This window comes from Peromyscus californicus, unplaced genomic scaffold (genome assembly GCF_007827085.1).
Source record: "Peromyscus californicus insignis strain IS unplaced genomic scaffold, ASM782708v3 Scaffold_10__1_contigs__length_136768540, whole genome shotgun sequence".
Classification (NCBI taxonomy): Eukaryota; Metazoa; Chordata; class Mammalia; order Rodentia; family Cricetidae; genus Peromyscus; species Peromyscus californicus.
Genome location: NW_026294391.1, coordinates 4,259,775 through 4,282,141, shown reverse-complemented (window position 1 = coordinate 4,282,141; position 22,367 = coordinate 4,259,775).

Below are 22,367 nucleotides of genomic sequence, written 5' to 3'. Positions count from 1 at the left end.
AGCTGAAGAGTTCCTGCTGGGGAAAGGCCTTGGATCTGGTGAGTTTCAAAAAGGCCATGATTGCTTTCTTACCCCTTGGATTGCGTTTTACATTTACTGAATGTGTTTCTTTATATTTATATAGATGTGTGCATTGGACTTCTCTTTTTCTCATGTGTCTATAAAAACAAAAATATGCCGGATGGTAATGGTGCCCGCCTTTAATCCCAGTACTTGGGAGGCAGAGGCAGGTGGATCTCTGTGAGTTCGAGGCCAGCCTGGTCTACAGAGTGAGTTCCAGGACAGTTAGGACGGCTTCACAGAGAAACCCTGTCTCAAAAAACCAAAAATAAATAAATAAATAAATAAATAAATAAATAAAAAATAAAAATACATTTTAAGCTGATGAAGAAATTCTTAAAAAACATCTTAACATTCAGGCTCTTACTTCTCTAAACCACTCTAAACTTCAAAATCTATGTTTCCTCCCAATAATGAGCTCTGAGTCATAAAAAAAATTGATAACACAGCATCTATTGTCACAGCAGCCCACTGCTGTACTGAAATGCACTGCTACTGCTGAAATGATCTTCTGGGCCACAGAATCCACTCTGGACACCTTCCTGACCTAGGTTCCTTGAAGTGCTTTTCTGATCTTTGTAAGAAAACATGCAATTTCAGTAATGGTCCTAATAAGAGGGACTTGTGTCTTTGACATCAAATTTATTTCTGCTGCTCTGTCTTGATGCTCATTTCATTTTAATGCTAAATCATAGTGTTATGATTTTAAGACATTTGTAACAGCCACTAAATATGTAGCCCCTAAATGTACATAACCTAATTGAAGTAGCAATAAGAGAACTGTTTTGACCAAAAGTTTACCCCATTCCAGGCAATAACAGCTCCATTATCAATTATCTAGGAGAAAAAGATGAGAGAAATCAGTGGTTGCATGCCACATTCTAGTTTTAGAGCCATTTGAAATAAAAAGTAAGCTGATAATTGATGATTGATGGTATTTGTAGCAGATTTACTACGTTTTTAAATGTAGTCATGCAATTCTTGAGTGTCGTTAGAGTAGTTTTAATGTGTCCTTTGTCTTTTAATGATATTTTCTATGTATATAAGTTTACCATTATAAATTCTATATTTTATACAACAATACTGCATAATTGACTACTGGGTTTACAAATATTGGTTTTTTTAAATATATTCACTTTGTCTTTAGCAATCCTACTAAACTAGCTCTATAAATTTCTTTAGATTTTCTGTATAAGAAAAATTATGCCTAAAAATAACAGTCTCGTGTCTCTTCCTTGGCAATCTACACTTCCTAATTATTTTTTCTTTCTTGTTTCATTGGCCGGGATAACTAATGCAGTTTGGAATAGATGTGGTTATAATAGGCACATTTGTCTCATTTTAAAAGTCAGTGTTGCTTCCATTTCACTATCAAACAAGAAGCTCTAAATTTTTTTTCTGACATCATTCTCAAGTTCCAGGCCATTTCCTCATGATCCTGTCTTAAAAGCTTTATTCCTGAATCAGTGTTGAATTTTATCATATGTCTTTTCCATCTACTAGCATGACCATATGGTTCTTATAATCTGTTAATGTGGTGAATTCTGTTGATAGAATTTTTTGATTTTGAATAACCCTTGCACTCCTGGAATAAATCTACCTAATCATGTTATATTACTTTTTAAATTTAGGTTGATATTTAGAAGCTATTTGTCTTATTTAGTATTTGGAAACCCTGAAGCCACAGCTAAATGTAAGATTAGCTTATAATTTTCCTTATATCTTATAAAATAAATTAAGCAATTCTCTATCATTTTCCATTCTCTGATACTGCTTGATTAAATGAAGTGTGGGTTTCTCTAATAGCCATTTGTAAACTTTCTTATCATGGGATTTTGGTGATAGATTTGATTATCAAGTGAAGTCGTTTTTATAGTAATGTGTTTATGCTTTCTATTTCCTTTTGAATCAACTTTGTGTGTTCATCTATATGTTCTTTAATTTATTGGCACAAACTCGTGTTATCTTATTATTTATTTTCTTAATATCTTTTATTTACTCTTTGACAGTTTCAAATATGTATGCAATATCTTGACCCTATCCACCCCCAACTTCCCCTTCCACTCCCCATGGACAACCATTCTCCTCCTACCTTTGTGTCTTCCACATTTTCTTTTCTTTTTTGTAGTCCACTGAGCCCAATTAGTGCTGCCTGCTATTTTTGACTGATCTCACTGTCTTGATCTTGTGCAGGTCTTGTGAACCACAGCTGTCCTGAGTACATGAGTGCAATAGCCACGTCATGTCCATAAGACAGCATTCCATGGCACTCCTCCCCATTATCCAGCTTTTACATTCTTTTCACCCCTTCTTCTGAGATGGTCTATGAGCCTTGGAGGTGGGAAGGTTGATACAGATATCCCATTTAGAACTAAACACTCAGTTACTTATTTTCAGCACATTAACCAGATATGAGTCTCTGCATTTACCTCTGCCCACTGTAAAAAGATGTTTCGCTGGCCAAGGTTGATACCAGAACAAATCTATGGGTATGAACGTAAGTATTTAGAAATTGATAATACGTCCATTCAGCAAAAACAATAGTAATGGATTCCCTGCTAGGCTTATGACTTCCCAAGAGATGGGCTTTTGATCAGATTTATAGTATCAGGCATGAATTAATCTCCTTTAGAGAAGGCCTCAAATCCAATCATAACGTCATTGGTTACCCTCATAACTTTCATGCCACCATTGTACCAGTAAGCACATTCTGCTTGGCAGCCCAGTATTATAGTATTCAGTTTTCATTGCTTGGTGATGACATATCTCCCCTAATGGCCTGGATAACACCTTCTAGCATTATGAAAGCTAGCTAGGAGGGAGGAAGTTTTCAGGTCAGTTCCAGCTTGATTTCTCCTGCACCTAAACTATGGGGTATCTTCGGCAACAGGGTCTTACCATTTAGTTCTGGTGGGCAAGAAAGAGCAATGTCAAAAGCCTATATTATTTTGAGGACTCTGGGGCCTCCTTCACTTATTTCTAAACTTCTACAGTAATTTAGTAATAATTGTTTTTTATACCTAATTTTCTTTTTAAACTTTGTCTGTCTTGGTAGAGATTTATCTTTGTTAATTTGCAAGGAAAACTTTCCCACAAGCATTTTGCATAAAAACAATGTGGTTTTATTTCCCTAGAAACTTATTTTGTTATTATCAGTAACTTTATTGATGCTATGTGTGTGTGTGTGTGTCTGTGTGTGTGTGTGTGTGTGTGTGTGTGTGTGTGTGTGAGAGAGAGAGAGAGAGAGAGAGAGAGAGAGAGAGAGAGAGAGAGAGACAGAGACAGAGACAGAGAGAGAGAGATGTGCCTCTCTGTGCGCACGTTTGCTTGTGTATGTGGATATGTGTTCAGTTCATGTGGGAATGTGTGTATATGGGTGCACCTTCTTGTGGAAGCTAGAGGTCAATCTTTGGTATCATTCCTCAAGAGTCATCTACCTTTTTATTACAATTTAAAAAAATTATTTCACTTTTTATGTGTATAAGTATTTTGCCCACATGTATGTCTGTGCACTATGTGTGTGCCTGACACTAGCAGAGACCATAAGAAGGTGTTGGATCCCCTGGAACTGGAGTTACCAATGACTGTGAATCACCATGTTTTGGAAATTAAACCCTGGTCTTCTGGAAAAGCACCCAGTGCTCTTAACCACCAAGCAGTCTCTCCAACCACATCCAGTTATTTTTTGAGACATAGTTTCTCATTGACCTGAAGACAAATAGTATTAACTGGCCGGCCAATGAGCCCAGAGATCAACCTGCCTCCATCTACTCAGTGTTGGGACCCAAGTGCACACCAGTGATAAGTTTTTTTGCACCCCGATAAGCCTCTCTGAAGATGCAGCAATCCAAATCAGACCAAATTCAAAAAGCCCTAGTTTAATGGGTAAAGCATTCCTGGGCAGTTCTATGCCCCACCCACCCCCCCTCGCCAGGAGGAGACAGGGACAAGAGACTGGAAAACCACCACGTCTGTTTTCAGGGATGCAGCTTAAATACCCTGTGGGAGTGGTCTTGAGCCTTTCTAGGGGAGGAGCTATGTTTGGCGGGCTTTGAAGGGGCGGGTTTAGGGAAAGAGATAGGGGAGGGGAGTTGAGGTGGATCTTCCACCTGAACATTCCAGACCCTTTGGGTATATGGATGCCAGGGTGCCAGGGACTGAGGTGGAGCTCCCATCCAAACAACCAGCACACCAGCATTTTCACATGGGTTCTAGGAATTAAATTCAGATTCTCATGCTGGTATGGCAGGTGATTTACTGACTGAGCATTTTATTCAGTCTTTTATTGGTGTTTTCCAATTTAAAAAGTAGTAACTGTTCAGTATTTTAAAATTTGGAAGGTAGCGGATATGTTGAATGTAAAAGTGACCTATCCACTTATTTAATATTAGCTTTAAAAAAAAAAAGATCTGGAATTAGGGGTATGGTTCAGTGGTAGAGCATTTGCCTAAACTATGTTAGGCCCTGCATTTTATTCTCAAGGCTACATAAAGAAAATAATAAATGTAAGTATAAATATGATCTTACAGTACTGTCTTACAATTTGTGATTACATTGTATGATAGTTCCTTTTTCAAATAGATACTCTACTAAGATCCATTATTAACCTTAATGATGGCAATTTAAACTAGAATATAATCAATGAATTTGACACAATTTGGCTGCAGACACTAATCTCTGGCCTGCTATATACATTATATTCAGAATTAATCTTGCAACGCAGGCAAACACTTAGCTCTGCTGTTTTAAGTAGCAGGACATACTAAGTGTCTCCCCTGTTGGATTGCATTAGGAGCTTTTTGACATTCACCTTAAAATGTATTTGTTTTGAATTTAATTAGTTTTGTTTTTAATTTAGCTACATCTTTTTCATAGTCAAATATTTACATTTTTCTAGTTTTAGAACCTCTAACATGGTCTCTGTGAATATCCGTTCTACCTCCTGCAGAGTAAACACCTCGTGTGTTCCTGTTGATTACTCTGAAGCCTCTTCCACAGTGCCTAGACAAGACAGATTGCAGTTAAAAATATCCACCATTAAGGTAATATTCTGGCAAGAATCTGGCTGCCTTCTTCCTGTGTCCTGAGAACTGGAATAAGACTGAATTCAAAAGCAATGGTGTAATTAGTTTGGGGAAAGACATTTCAAGTCAAGACAACATAAAGACTGTTGTGGTTATTGTTCACTGTTCGCATTCAGATCTGCAGTGAGAGAGTAATAAGTGGGGCAAAAAGAAATATTAAAAAAAGTGAATTTGGGTGAGCAAGGGTTTGTGAGCAAGCTTTAAGCTGGGAAAAATAAGAGTGCAGATGAGAAACCATCTCTAATATTAAAGAGATTAGCACCACAACAGAGAAATCTCCTGCTCTACACTAGGACAATAGCAAAGGTGCCCTGAGGATAAAACCTCACTCAGCCAAGGCTCCAATTTGTGAAAATAGGAATTTATTTGAAATGAGAGAGCCTAAACTCAGAATGTGAACGGGAACTTCTGGTTCTGGAAATCAACTCCTTAGAGAAGTGTTTCCCCAGGGCCAGCTCGTAGAAACTGATGCAACTGTGGTCTAAAGGGGCCAGGTTGCATCCTGAGGTGGCAGCAGAATTTGGTAGTGCCAGTCACATGTTACTAGTTTTGCAGGCACGAAATAGGCAAGACTGAGGGAGGAAGATCCAAATACAAACTCAGGAATGCCAGCAGCTACCAGAAGGTGGGGGAAGCAAAAAGCAGATGCTTCTCTAGGAGTGTGTCCCTCAGGACAGCATAGCCTTGCCAAATTTCAAAGTTCTGATCTTGAAGATGCAGAGAGAATCAATTTCTTTCATTTAAACCATCAAGCCTGTGGTCATCTATTTCAGCAGAATGAGGAAGCTGGCAAAGGTGTATTCATTGACCCTAGTGGTGGTACAGGCTTTTATACCAGCACTTAGGAGGCAAAAGCAGAGGCAGGTGGATCTCTATGAGTTCAAGGCCACTCTGGTTGACATTGTGAGTTCCAGGACAATCAGGGCAACATAGTGAGTCGGTCTCTCTCTCTCTCTCTCTCTCTCTCTCTCTCTCTCTCTCTCTTTCTTCTTCTTCTTCTTCTTCTTCTTCTTCTTCTTCTTCTTCTTCTTCTTCTTCTTCTTCTTTTTCTTCCTCCTCCTCTTCTTCTTCTCTCCTCCTCCTACATGCACTATATATGTATAATATAATATAATATAATATAATATAATATAATATAATATAACATAACATAACATAACATAACATAACTTAACATAACATAACATAACATAACATAATATAATATAATATAATATAATATAATATACACACACACGTGTGTGTCATGCTTAGTCTCAATACTCAGTGAAACTGACTAAAAATAAGCAGTTGAAATGAAACAGTTGTCTATGAAATCACTTATACAACACCTTTCATGGCCAGAGAGAAAGTCTCATGGGAACTAATAATCCAAACTAATTTTTAAAAAAGGCAAAAACAAAAAGAAAACTGTAAAAAAAACTGCATAAAGCATAAAATGCTTTGCCTTTGGTTTTATAGAACTTCCTTGAGAAATGTTTAAAACCATAAAGTGTGTTTAAGAAAAAGGACTATAAAGAAAACACACTACAGCTTAAATCCACTGGAGTCAGGCAACAAAAGACACTGATGGTCGGTCAGTAGTTTATTACGAACTCCAGTGTTATCAATAGATTTCTTGTTGCCAACTCCCAGTCTTGGCCAGGTCCTGCACTTTCTAGCCTTAGGACTATTCAGGCTGGTGGGCCTAGCTTTTGATCCCCAAATTGCTGGGTCCATTTAAACTGATCCATGTAGTCTCTGGTACTACTTTAATGTTCTGTAATAGTGTACCCAGATTTTCCTGAGTTAAACAAGAGCCATAGCTCCTTCATAGATAATGACACTGAATTATCAGAGAGGATAGGGCCCAGGGTTGCCAGATTGAGTAAATAAACACAAAGTACATTCAGTTAAACTTCAACTTCAAAAAAAAAGAAAAATGAAAAATAAATTCATAAGTATGTCTGGTGCAGAATGTGAACATAGTTTGCTAAAACAGTATTTGTTGTTTATATGAATTCAAATTTAATAGACTATTCTAATAGATGATCTAACAACTCTAATGGGGAACAATCCCTAGCGTGGTAAAACTCACATTTTAGTGAGTGGGTGACTGGGGAGAGGCCAGATAAAATAAGCACACGACCAGTTGTGGCATGGACCACAGGCTGTCTTAAGAGTGGTGCCATCCCATATTAAAGACTCACTGAATCAGAAGTTAGCTTTGCTTGGGAAAAGTGATGAAAGCTTGGAGAAACTATAAAGAGATAAAGAGCATCTGCCTCAGCAGAGATGGGGAGAGGTGATACAGAGGTCTTTTAGATAGTGAGGCCAATCTGAGCTTAGTGGGAAAACAGAGGTAGGTATTGGGAATTAGCAAATGGTCTTAATGATGGCAGATGGACAAAGAGTTGAGAAGGAACAACCACTGATAAAAATATTGACTATAGGCTTAGGCAGCTAACAAACAAGTTTGTAAATGTATCTTTATCACACAGCACCACTGTCATTCCACTCTTTTAACTCACTAGCTTACTATGAGACCCAAGGCTTCTGAAATTACAGGAGAGGCCATATCCAGAAGCTCAATTTTCTTTTTAAATGAATTTTACGATTTTTTTTTTTTATAATTTCCTACATGGATGATGTACTTTGACAATATTCCTCCCGTTATCCTCTCTTAATTCCTTTCCCCTCTCACTGAATCCCTTCTCACCAAGAGTCCCTCCTACTGTCTTTTTTGTGACTAGTGCATATTTAATTAGGGTTCCTTGCATGGTTAGTTATTTGAACAAGGTGGCTACATCACTGAGGAATAACTCCCCTTCCCTCAGAAACTACTGTCAGTAGGTCCACAAAGAAGGATGTGGCCTCATTTTCTTCTCTCCCAACTATGATGAAGTGCTTATGGGATCCATCTTGTGTAGGTCTTGTGCCGGTAACTATAGCTGCTTTGAGTTCAAGAGTCAGTGGCCATGTCATGAGAAGACAGTGTTTCACAGTACACCTTTCCATCCCCTGATTCTCACATACTTTGATTTTTTGTTTTTTATGTTTTATTTATTTGTGTGTGGGGCACATATGAAATGGTGCATACATGTGGAGGTCAGAGAACAACTTGTGGTATTGTTTTATTCTTCCACCATGTAGGTAGGACCCAAGGACTGAATTCAGGTCCTCAGGCTTAATAGCAGGCACTCTCACATGCTAACCGTATCAACAGCCCAGCTCTTACTATCTTTCCCCCATCTATTCTGCCATGTTTCCTCAACCTTGGAGGGAATAATATAGATATCCCATTTAGGACCGAGCATTAAAAGTCACTTATTCTTAGCAGATTGCCCAGTTATGAGTCTCTGCATTAACTACTGCCTTCTGCCAAAGCAAGCTTCTCTGTCCAAGGCTGATAACAGCACTAATGTATGAGTATAAAGAAATATTTAGAAAGTAGTTTGACACTATGTCTATTTAGCAAAGCAACAGCAATAAGTTCCCTCTGAGGCCTATGACCTCCCCAGCCATAATATATTGACCAAGTCTATAGTACTAGGTATGAAATCCCTCTGGTAGCATGGGTCTCAAATTTAATAATAATAATATTAATAATAACAATAATAATAATAACAACAACAATAAAGTTGGTTGCCCCTCTAACTGTTATACCAGTTTTGTATTAGTGAGCAAATCTTGGAAATCTCCATTCTCTTTGTTTTGTTTTTGTTTCGTTAGTTGGTTTGATTTTTCAAGAGACTTTATTTATTTATTTATTTATTTATTTATTTATTTATTTATTTATTTATGGAGACAGGATTTCTCTATGTAGCCCTGGCTGTCCTGGAACTCACTCTGTAGATCAGGTTGGCCTCAAACTCAGAGACTCGCCTGCCTCTGCCTCCCAAGTGTTGGGATTAAAGGTGAGCGCCGCCATCACCCAGCTGGTTCCATTCTCTTAACAGAGAAGTATGACAGAGATGTAACAGATATAACTGTTATAACTCCGTATGCAAGAAATTAAGATAGTTTACTGACAGAGGTCTAATATCCAAAATATATAAAGAATGCAAGAAACTAAACATCAATAAACCAAATAATCCAATTTTAAAAATGCGGTACATATCTAAACAGAGAATTCTCAACAGAGGAATCTCAAATGGCCGAGAAACACTTAAAGACATGTTCAACATCCTTAACCATCAGGGAAATGCAAATCAAAATGACACAGAGTCCATTTTATGCCTGTTAGAAGGACTAAGATCAAAAACACTAATGACAGCTCATGTTGGAGAGGATGTGGAGCAAGGGAACACTGCTGGTGGGAGTGTAAACTTGTACAGGCACTTTGGAAATAGATATGGCAGTTTTTCAAAAACCTAGGAATTCATCTACCTTAAGACCCAGCTATATCACTCTTGGGCATATACCCAAAGGATACTCCACCACACCACAAGGACCCTTGATCAATTATGTTCATAGCAGCTTTATTCATAATAGCCAGAACCTGGAAACAACCTAGATGTCCCTCAACTAAAGAATGGATAAAGAAAATGTGGTACATTTGTACAATGGAATATTACTCACCTGTTAAAACAATGACATCAGCAAATTTGCAGACATATGGATGGAGCTAGAAAAGATTATCCTGAGTGAGGGAACCCAGACCCAGAAAGACAAACATAGTATGTACTCATTCACAAGTGGATATTAGCCGTAAAGTAAAGGAGGACCATGCTACAATCCAAAGACCCAGAGAAGCTAAGTAACAAACAGGGCTCAAGGTGGGGCATGCATGAATCTCACTGTGAAGGGGAAATAGAATGGACATTGTCAGTGGACAGGGGGAGAGGACTGGAAGGAAGGTGGGAATGGGAGCAGGAGGGATTCGGTGCCGGGGGAGGGAAAGGAGAGAGTACTAGGAAACACAACTGGAATCTGGGGGCATCTCTGGCATGAGCTAGAAACCTAGTGCAATGGAAACTCCCAGGAATCTATGAGGGTGACCCTAAGACTCCTAACAATGCAGGATACAGAGCCTGAAATGGCCATCTGTAACCAGGCAAGACTTCCAATGGAGGGCCTGGGACACTAATCCAGCCACCAACCCAGCCACAAAACCTTCAAAATACAATTTGTCCTGCTTACAAGATATGCTTGGGTAAAAATGACACAGAAATTGTGGGAGTGAGCAACTAATGACTGGCCCAGTTAGGGACCCATACCCTAAGAGGGAGCTACCCCCTGAGGGCCAGGACCAAGAGACAGGATACCTCAGAGTCCTAGGATAGACCCAAACACGACTAAGTTCTATGTAATGATGCCTAACAATATTCTGCTATACTCATAGATTGGTGCCTTGTCCAACTGTCATCAGAGAAGCTTCACCCAGCAACTGACAGAAACAGATGCAGAGATCCACAGCCAAGCATTATGTGGAACTCGAGGTATTCTTCAGAAGAGAGGGCAGAAGGGTTGTTGGACACAGTGAAGTCAAGGACACCATAAGAAAACCCACAGAAGCCACTAACCTAGACTCACAGGGGCTCACAAACTGAAACCAGGGAGCCTGCATGGGACTGACCTAGGCACTCTGCATGTATGTTACAGTTGTATAGCTTGGTCTTCTTGTAAGACTCCTAACAGTGAGAGCAGGGGCTGTCTCTGACTCTGTTGCCTGCCTTTGTACCCTTTCCTCCTACCAGATTGCCTCACCCAGCCTTAATAGAAGAGGCGGTGCCTAGTCTCACTGCAACTTGATATGCATGGCTGGTTGATATTCATGGGAGGCCCACCTGTATCTGAAGAGAAACAGAGGATGAAGAGTGAATGGAGGGGGGAGGGACTGGGAGGAGAGAAGGGAGAGGAAACTTTGGTTGGGATGTAAAAACAAAAAATAAATAAATAAAACAAAAACAAAACAAGAAAGATCATTTACTGGCTCAAGATTGGAAGTAAAACAATTCACTTTGAAATCTATTTAAGATTGTAGAGTGATGCAAGTGGTATAATTTTTTTATTAAAGAAGAAATCTATGATTTGAAAGTTCTATTCTATAGGAGATGGATGAAGAAAATAGGTAACAAAGAATAAATTGGGAAACAAATCATTTTCCAGCTGTGAGGGAAAGAGAGAAAATGGTCAGGCTGGGAGACAGGAAAGGAATTGGGTGGTTACTGTTGACTCTCAGCCAAAGATTTCCTGGAAGAGTGCCTCTTCTCCCCATTATTTACAGGTGTGTGTTTTGCGGGGAGAAGGAATCAGAGATTTTGCAACTTGGTTCTTACTTCAAACAGATATTTTGCCTTAGAGCAGTGGTTCTCTACCTGTGGGTAGAGACCCCTATGGCAACCCTCTATCTCCAAAAATATGTACATTAGGATTCATAACAGTAGTAAAATTACAGTTATGAAGTAGCAACAAAATGCTTTTACAGTCAGGGGTCACCACAACATGAGGAACTGTATTAAAGGGTTGGAACATTAGGAAGGCTGAGAACCACTGCTTTAGAGTGAACTATGAATAGGGCCTAAGTCTGAGAGTGTGGAGGCATTGCAATGAAGCTGCCTAGATATGCTTTCTGCCTTTGGACATAAAATAAAGAGCTCCTACACTCTTTTATTATAAAAATTATAATTATCATGCACAACTTTCATTAGTTTTTATTGATTCTCCTCTCTGCCTCTCCTCTGCTATTCCCCTGTACCCAACTTGCACTCTGTACCCACCACCATAGGCTCCTTTCTGTTTTTATGTCACTTGGGTCCTGTTGCTCTCTCCCTTGTTAATGTTCCCCCTCATATTCTCCTTTCTAGGTTTATAGCTGATGCACCCCCACTTATATACAAACAGATGAACATTATAAGCTAGGAACTACATATGAGAGAGAACATACTGTTTTTGTGAATCTGAGTTACCTCACTTAATATAATACTTTTCAGATTCACACATTTTCTCACATATTTCATGATTTCATTTTTTTTGCAGTTGAATAAAATTTCATTGTGTATATATTCTGGCCTTAAGTTCTAAAATAACAGAATGATGAAACACCTAGCTAGCTCAGTTGGTAGGGCAGGAGACTCTTAAAATAACAGAAAGTAAAAGCTTTCAGAAGAGTAGGCATTTACTGTTCAAGTGTAAGCAACAAGATAACTATATAATCTGATATAATCAGAAAACTTCATACTATCTACATTCCTTAGATCACAAAAAGTCCATTTAATTATAGATGTGTTAATAAACTGTTTACTAAGAATGGATAAATGTATAATGGGGATACCTTCCATCAAGAAAGCAGGGAATTTTACCCATAAACAAGCAGGGAATATTGCAGAAGAGATTTTTTAAAAAAAGAATATATGCACTGGAGGAAGGGGAGTCAGGTGGAACATCGACTTCATGAATGAAATGCCTGTTGCACTCTTAAACACCCAGCAGCTGTGATAACTTGTATAAGACTGGGCCCAACAGAGCAGGGGAAAGCTCACAAGGCCCCACTTCTCCCTGAGAAGTAATATATTTAAATGTTTACTGGAAGAGGGAAAAACATTGTCTTCAGTGGTGTAGCCACTGGTAAGGCTCCTTTGATGCTGAAAATAATGCCCACCCATGCTCCTGGGAGTAACCCTAATGAATTTACTGTGTTATACCAAAAACAGAAAGGGGGCTAGTTGGGAAGAACTGTATTAGCAGATATGAGAGAGGGATAAGAGAGGATGAACTCCATTATTACATATAATTAATATATGCTAATTTTTAAGTAAAGCAGAGGCTTTTTGAAGGAGACTATGTTTGAATGCCAAGCTCATTGTGTTTGTTTATTCTCCTTTAATTAAAAAAACACCTCCCTGAGCATCATCCCAAAGTTCTATATTTATAGTTTATAGAAAAATAGTCATGCTGGAGCAACGGTTTAGTGGTTAAGAGCACTGGCTGCTCTTCCAGGGGACCCAGGTTCTACTCCCAGCACTCACATGGTGGCTCATAACCATATATAACTCCAGTTCCAGGGGATCTGACACCCTCTTTTGGCCTACCTGAGTACCAGACACATATATGATACCCAGACATACATGTAAGCAAAACACCCATATACATAAAATTAAAAATTAAAAAAATACCTCCACCAGCTGCAACATTCAGGAGAGCCAGCCGTGCACCTTGCCAGGGCAGCACAATAGAGTCAACCCTGTTAGCACAGGTGTGGGTGAGCCAGCTGTGAAATTGTGAGCATGGGAGAGCTGTTCCCATTATCCATGTGCCTAATGGTGGCACAGGAAGGGAAGAGTTGCCCCCTCCTGCCCATCAACACCTGAAGCAGGTCATAAGATTGGGAGAGCCATCCCTGACTCCTACCAGATGCAACACTTGGGAGAGCAGGCCCTGCACCTCACCAGGACAGCACAATAGAGCCAACTGTGTTAGTGCAGGTGAGGGTGAGCCAGCTCCAAAGTTGTGGAGCAATCCTACAGCTGCCCAGGCCCAGAACCAGGGTTATGACTTTGCCCACCCCAACATCCACTTCATTTATGATCTGTTGGAGCAGGTAAAGGGACCTGACAGCAGACCCAAAGCTGCAGGATCTCCACAACACAGGACAACAGCAGGATATCCAAGAAGAGTCCTAGTGATGCCCAGCATCTATAGTGTAGCAGAAACCAGAGGTCCTGAACCAGACCAATGACTCTTTGCAATGAACACTTGGAAGTAAAGATATATGGACAAAGGGAGTTACTGTGTGACTCACTGTGTCACACTGAAGCTTCCATGATGAAATATTTAAATTTTTCCTTTTTTAAATTTTCCCCTTTTTCTCTTAAATTTTGTTTTATTTGGGGGGGCAGTTGCAGGGGCGGAGGGTGGGTATAAAAGGATGGGGAAATGAATGGGATCAATATATATGATGCAAAAGACACATAGAGTAAATTAAAAAAAGAAAAAAATTTAAAGAAAAATAATTAAGTCTTGAATAGCACCCATCATTGTCAAGTTAAAGTTTTTCATTTCTGCCTCAATGTTTTCTGGGTACCTACTCAGCCCAGTGCATATAAGTCTTCATATTTTATTTGGACATACACAGCACCATTAACAAGCTGTTGATTCAATTTTGGGGCTAAAATTTGTTGAGATAACTAGGTGCCTTGTTTGTGCCATAATTAGGGCCATATGTTAGCACAGCCATAAGAAGCAGTGTTTTTATTCCTTGTAGAGTTCAAAAGGGGGCAACTCTCAAGAAGCTGTAATTGCATATCCAAATACAAAATAAAAGCAGAACAATAGCTAAGGAGGTCTCAGCTATGTTAAATATCTGTTTACTTTATTTGCAACATGAAGTTTAATGTCTAAAAGCAAAGCACAAATGCATTTGAACATGTATCAGACATTGCATAATCCTTATTTGTAGGGGAAATAACCTGCACTTGAATACTGAACATAACAGCAATCCTGTATGCCAAATCAAATTTATAATCAATATGAGAACAGCAGTAAGGCCTCAAAAGAAAGTCATTTTCTTTCCATGGAGTAAAAAAAGCAATTAAGTCCTAACAGCGAGAATGTTTGCTGTACTTCGATTTATTCACTGGTTTCATCCTTGACACTACTTACAAATTTTGTAGGTATATGATAATTTCCCCAAAGTAAATACAAAACACTAAATATTATTTTTCCTACAATGCAATGCACAATACTCTTGAAAATACAAAGGCTCATTCCTTTGAGGAGTTTTTTCAAAAATCCAGTTTCTCTAATTCTTCCTGTAGCACTCCCTTCAAAACATGTATTCATTACTCCTTCAAAAGTATGTAGGCATCTACTGTTTGGCAAACATTTCAAGGTCTTCTTGGGAATATGTGTATTATATTCTCAAATCTTGAAGTAGCTGCAGTTCTGCAATATTTACTGAAATTACCTACATTCTAAAGAAGGCAGAACTTTTTAATTTCCTCAGTTTTGACATTTTTTTATGTCTTATTGTCATGGGTTTCAGAATGTTATTATTCTAACTCCTGACTCTTTCCCGAGTGCATAATATTGTGTTATTAATCACTGCTCAGAAATTTCTTCCATATCAACTTCATGTCTTAACCCTTTAAAAGCATGAGATTAGCCAGGCAGTGGTGGCACACACCTTTAATTCCAGTACTCAGGAGGCAGAGGTAAGAGGATCTCGGAGTTCAAGGTCAGTCTGAGCTACAGAGTGAATTCCAGGACAACCAGGGCTGCACAGAGAAACCCTATGTCGAAAAACAACAAAAGAAAAAAGGAAAAAAAAAAAAAAAGCATGAGACTAGGATTCTTCTGGGCTCCTTTGAAAACTCATGTCTCTGGGTAGAGGCAGAGGCTGGAACAAGGACTCTTCCATTCATGCAGTTTCTCAGTCATTCATGTTTTAAAAGACTAAAACTCCTAAAACTCCAAACATGATGCCTGCTTACAGATCTCACTTACAGAAATTAAATATGTGCAGTGGATTTTGTTCAAGAATATGCAGATCTATGCTAATTGATATCCCATGGTATGGCTGTGCAATGGTTTATTCAATCAATTACAGATTGACATATCGATTGTTCTCAAACTTGTTTGTACAAATAATGCTCAATCAACAACCGTATACACGTGTTACATCAAATCTGTTCAGATGTAGTTTTCATTTGACTCTCAGAACTGGGATCTCTGCATCAAATGGTAAATGCGTCTTTGCCATGACCTGCCCCTGCCACCACTATTCTAACGTTTTTAGCCTCAGTGTAAATTCTATCCATGATTTCTGTGTTGCTGGTCTTCCTACTCCTTCCACAGTGCTACTGGGCCACTGTAGTGCCCCAGGAAGATGAGAAAGGACAAGAAAATGATTGGGCACTTGCCCTCCTTCCTTCTTTTTCTGTTTCCCTTTTCCTCTGTTAATATCATTCTCTTTATGTTTTCCTTTCTTTTCTTTTTCCTGGAGAACCGGGAGGACTAAACTCAGGGCCTCATTCATGTTAAGTAAATACTTTACCATCAAGTGACATCCCCAACCCCCAGGGCATTTGTAAGATCCCAGATCCCAGATCTTGTTCCTCGGGGAACCCTGGCAATGCCCTCTTCACTCCTGCCTTTTTGTGTTTTGGAAAAGTCTTACCTTCATCAAAAAGCATCTCTTACACAACCCTTGAGGCCTGCTTGGATAATTTTCAAATAACCCATGATAAAGTTTTAATGACATCACGCATTACAGAAAAGGAATTCAGTTAAACACTGCAGAGGGCCAAGCCCAAAGGTGGAAATTTCCATACTGAGGTAATAGGTCTGCTCTTGTTCCATGAAAAGGAAAGCATTGAATGCTTCTCTACCAATTTGCTCTAAGCACAGGCACAGAGGAGGCATCACATGTTTCCTCAGTTTCTGCTCATATTAAGAAAATCCTTGTATTGTCAAGTGTAATAATAATAGAAACATGGCTTAGTGTCTGATTAAAGAGTAGCTTGTTGTTGTTTTCAATAAACTCACTATTGGTCCAGAATCTTTCTTCTAACTAATTTATCACTTTTTTTCTTTTCTTTTTTTGCTATGGCCACTTAACATGTCTTCCTTCTATCTCAGTGCTCATGGTGCACTCACTGTCTACTCTTATCTACTCTTCTTCAGGACTTCTTTCTCTTATCTTTTTAAACTGTGGGTCATGAACCTACATGGTGTTGCATAACTGAATGTAGGGGTCTCAATAATTAATTCATAATCAAATGTATAATGAATCTGAGCTGGTTTTGGAAGCTCTCACCCATGGTACATTACATGAGTTCACTACAGTTCTGAATATGCAACGCATGTATTTTGTACTGTGCATGCTGTCATGCCAGCCAACTGCAAAGAATTCAGTCTGAAATACCTTGACTCAAATTCAAGATTGTTGTGAATCATGGTATTTTTACTGTGTATACAAAATTTTCTGCTCTTATGGAAGCATAATAGTTTAATTGTAGAAAGCAAAGACTTGTAATACTTTCTTATAATAATTCTTCAGCATGTAAGTATCAAATTAGCATGTCTTTGTACTGTATTGTTTCAGAGCTTTTGGCTTTCAAGTTTTCTGTTTGAGTTGCTGATGTGAATTTCATAAAGAATCATTAAGAGCCTTTTAGCTTGGACTCTGGACAGATTTTCCAACATTTTCTGAAATGGTCATAAACATAACTCTGCCACTTTGTAATGTATCATTCTCATTCTCAGTATTGACAATTATAAAATCAAAATACTGATGACCTCTGAAAGACAGTACACCCTGCAGTACCAATATTCAGCCAAGGTTTCTTTATGTAAAAATAAAGAGGCATATTCATCTCATTAGTATGAAAATTTGCTTTTGTACTCCAAAGAATTATTTGGAATTGAATTTCTTTATGATTTTACATCAGTAAATGTTTGAGTTGTCTACCTATTATAGATTCCCAGAAAAATTACCTTGGGTTGAGTAAAAACTTTGGAGGTAAAAGGGATTAAAAGCAGAAAAAGTTTTCAAAAGACTGTCTTAGATATTCTCCTGACCACCCCACACTTGTTTAAAGACTTATTATTTTAAAAAATGGTGTGATCAGTAGTTCATATGGGCAATGAATAATCTAGGAGTTAACCAGCTGTATGAAGAGTTGGGATTTCATGACTGGTTAATCAGCACGTTTTTGGCGAGGTAAACCTTCCATCCAAAAGACAGAAGCCAGTGGATAAATCCCTCCCCCCCTTTTTATTGCCCACACTTCCTCAACTTTCAGTTTCCTTCTTCCAACCAGGGAATTCCTGAGGCAGAGTTGATTGGGCCTTTCCAGGACATACCCTCACAAACAGAGCAATTAACTACACTGACAACTGCCCAACAAGAACATACTACTATTTTGGCTTCCTGTCATTCTCCACTTCAGGACTCAGAACACCTTCTCAATGGAGTTACAATCTAGACACTCTCTGCCTCAGGATCTGCTCTTTGACGAAATCAATTTAAGACATAAAAAGAAAAAGCAGAGATGAAATGAGCCAGAGTGCTTGAACTCAGATTCTAATTGAGAAGGGCTAATGTTGTGATTTGAATATGAAATAGCCCTCATAGGCTCATGGTATAAATGTTCAGTTCCCAACTGTGGCACTACTTTGAAGTCGGTAGGGCTTGGCTGTAGGAAGTGGGACCTTTCGATGTTCTAACTACCTGTTCCTGGCCTGTGCTCTTTACCAAGATGTGAACAGCCTGAGAAGCTGTTCATTCCATCTCATTCTCTCACTGCTGTGATAGACTGAAATATATCTGATACCGTGAACCAAGATAAACCCTTCCTCAATTCAGTTGCTCCTGTTCAGTATTTTGTCATCGAAACAGGAAATAGTACCATAGCCTAATGGAGAGGAAGGGATCAAACAGTGGTGAGCAGTGCTTCAAAGCAGGATTTAGGTCAAGGAGGCGCCTTCGGCTGAGAAGCATCAAATATCCTTGCATCTGAAAAACTAGAGGAAAAAAAAAATCACCCAATTTAAAAAAAAGCCCATTGACATAGTCCAAAAATGAAAGCCAAAAAGTCTATAAAATCATACTTAGATGCAACAGTTTTCAACAATTGAGAAGACAAAACCAAACAGGAAAATAGATAAAAGATATGACCCTAGAGCTCACAGGAAAAGAAAAGCAGTGAATCTAAAACATGAAAAATGCTCAATTTCACACACAGTGAAGAAAAAGAAAATTACAGCTATATTGAAATACCTTTTTTTTATCAAGCAGGCAAAAATTCTGGTTTGGAAACGTACTCTGTAGTGAGCTTGCAGGGAAAAGGTACTCATTCCTTGCTGGTAGAAGTGAAAACTGTTAAAGCCCCTACAGAGAGGGGTTTACAATATCTATCCAGCAGAAAAGAAAATGCATTTACAGTTTTCCTTAGCAATTCCACTTCTAAAAATGAAATGTAAATTACATTTGAGCAGATTTGAAAAAATATACACAAGGTTATTTACTGAGCACTATTTGTACAAACAAAAGCTCCAGAGGCAGCCACATGCTCATCAATGGGGAACTGATTAAAAAAAAACAAACTAGTGTGCAGCCATGTAAGAGCTGCTGTATACTCGTTTAAAAAGAATGAGGTAGATAGATGGGCCCTGCAGGTAAGAGTGTATATTCCTCTTGCAAAGAACCCGAGTTTACTTTCTAACACCCACATCAGGCAGTTTACCGCAACTGCCTGTAATTCCAATACCAAGGGATCCAACACCCTCCTTTGAACGCCACAGGCACCTATGCTCACATGCATACACTCCTACCTAAAACGCACATACACTCATAATGTAAAGATAATAAAATAAATCTAAAAGAAAAACAAATGAGGAAGACCTCTGTATCGGTTTAATGTGGTTGCCTTCACAAACTGCTTCAGACTTGGTGGTTAAAACAACAAAAAAATTATTGTTTCATATCCTAGAAGCCAGAAGTCAAAAACCAAGGAATGAAAGTCTTCTGGAGCCTTGAAGAAGAAAGTGTCCTATACTTCCTTTTTTGCTTCTGGTGGCTGCTTGCAGTCACTGGTACTCATTGTAACTGTTAGCCTTCACAAGGTCTTCCTGTCTGTGTCTCAAATCTCCCTCTTTTCTGGTTTAAAGACATTTATAAAGACACTTAGAAATGCTCACCTTAATCCACAGTGATCTTATCTCATGGTCTATACCTTAATTACGTCTCAAAAACCTTTATTTCAAATAACATCACATTCTGAGGTTATAGGTGGACATACCTTTTAGGAGGAAAGAATTTAACTCACTACAGTCTTCATAAACTGATTCAGATAAATTTCCACATGGTGTCTCTTCACAGCAACAGACCAGTGGCTAAGACAATCATTAAATCCAAAAGGCAAATGTAGAAGTAGTTATAATATAATATGTATGATTTATATAAAACATAATAAATACATATGAGGGTATGATATATAGTATGCTATTATGCTATATATGTGTATATAACCACATATATTTTATTTATTTCTTTTTGCTTTATGGTACTGGGGATAGAACCCTGTTATAGTACTTTCTCGCTGGGACTGCCAGCTCACAAATAAGACTTACTATTAATTATAAAAGCCTGGTCTTAGCTTAGGCTTGTTTCTAACTAGTTCTTATAACCTAAATTAACCCATATTTTTAATCTATGTCCTTTCATAAGACTCATTATCTCATCTCCATACTGCTCATCCTACTTCCTCTGTGTCTGGCTAGTGACTCAGTCTTTCTTCTTCCCAGAGTCCTCTCTGTCCCCAGAAGTCTCATCTAACCTCTTTCTTCCTAGCTATTGACCATTCAGTGCTTTATTAAATCAATCAGAAGGCACCTTGGCAAAGACACATCTTCACAGTATAAACAAATATTCTAAAACAGAACCCTGGGCTTTGCACATGCTAAGCAAATACACTGCAACACACCTGCATCCTTAGCTCTACTATATATGTATTTAAAAGACAGGGTTTTGTAGATGAACAGTCTTATTAAATAAGAAACACAGAGCCAATTGCAGAGTTAAAAGCCCTAGAGGTCAGAACAATAGCTAAGAGCTAAAAACCTTACCCTTCACTGCTGCTGCTGTCCTCCTCAGCAAGAGAGCTACTTCCTGTGTGTTTGTCCTTTTTATTGCCTTTTTGTTCCGCCTTCTCATTGGTTGTAAACCCAACCACATGACCTCCTTGTCACTGCCTGTCTGTACAGACCTCCAGGTCTTCTATGGTTGGTATTGAGATTAAAGGTATGTGCCTCCATGCTGGTGGTATCCTTGAACACACAGAGATCTGTCTGTCATGTGATCAGGATTAAGGGCGTGTGCTACCACTGCCAGACTTCTGCTATGACTTCTGCTGTTAGCTCTGACTCCCAGGCAACTTTATTTATTAACATACAAATAAAATCACATTTCAGTACAAATAAAATATCACCATAGGGTTTTGTTATGCAATGTAGCAGGCTGACCTCGAATTTGAAATTCTCCTGCCTCACCCTCCTGGGTGCTAAGATTGCAGGCATGTACCACCATGCTTGGCGATAGTATACTATATTTTATGGAGAACTAAAAATCCATGTATGCCTAAGCACAAGTTTGCACATGCATATATTTTAATCAGTAATACTAGAACAATATATCAGAACTAAGTGAATTTCTAACTTGGGGGAAGGAAAAAAAACAGATAGTGGCAAGAGATTGCTGTTTCCTTTGGTGCTAGGGTTCTAATTCAGGGCCTGGTGCTTGGTAGCCAGGCATTCTACTCCTGAAACAGAGTTTCACCCTTGAACTGAGAATTCTGAGCACACATTTTCGCATAGTTTTGGCTTTTGAAACATGTCACTGTTCTATCTGCTCAAAATTAATCTATTTGTTAAAAACCTTAAAATTGAAAATAAATTTGAACACAGGAATCTAACTGTATATTAAGTAATATTTTTATTATGTAGAGAAAAGACTTGTTTGGTGTGGAATCTGGAGATCTTTGTCAGTACATATAAACCCTCCCCCCCACCAAAAAAAAGGCCTGCCAACAAATTTTACTTTCATTCTGCAATTTGTTTGGAGTAATTGTATTATTGTTTTAAAATAATGATGTACAAATAAATAATTATAAAGTATTCGTGTTTCTTTCCATGCCAGAGATTTAACTCTAGTATCACGCATGTGAAAACACATTCTAACACTGAGCTAACACTATCACCAACAAATGATCATGTTAACATTATTAGGACCAAGATTTTAGTGTGAAGGAGAAGACTACAAGAAAAAGTACCATACTTCTACATTTTAGTTGAAAATATCAATAAAAGAAAAACAAAGAAAATCAATAAAACCGAAGCAAGTTCTTTAAAGAGATCAATAAAATTGAATTTTTCCATTTTACTCACGTTAACATGAATATTGACATAAAACTATTCATAGTGTCTCCTTTACTAGCCTTTTAATGGCTGTGAGATCCACAGTGACAAAATCCTCTTTAGTTCTGGCCTTTTATGTCTTCTGACTTTTGAAATTGACCAATTTGCTACATCTTTTTGTTCTACCAGCCAGGAGTGACTCAAAAAATTAATGGAGGCATGTTGAAAGGGTAAAGGAGTCAGACTGGGAAAACACTTTCTGATTAAAGTTATGACAGCCAGAGCATTAAAAAAAATGAGCAAGACAAAGCTGGGCATGGTGGTGTGTGCTTGTAATCCTAGCCCTTAGGAAGCTGAGGCAGGAAGATATCACGTTGGAGGCCATTC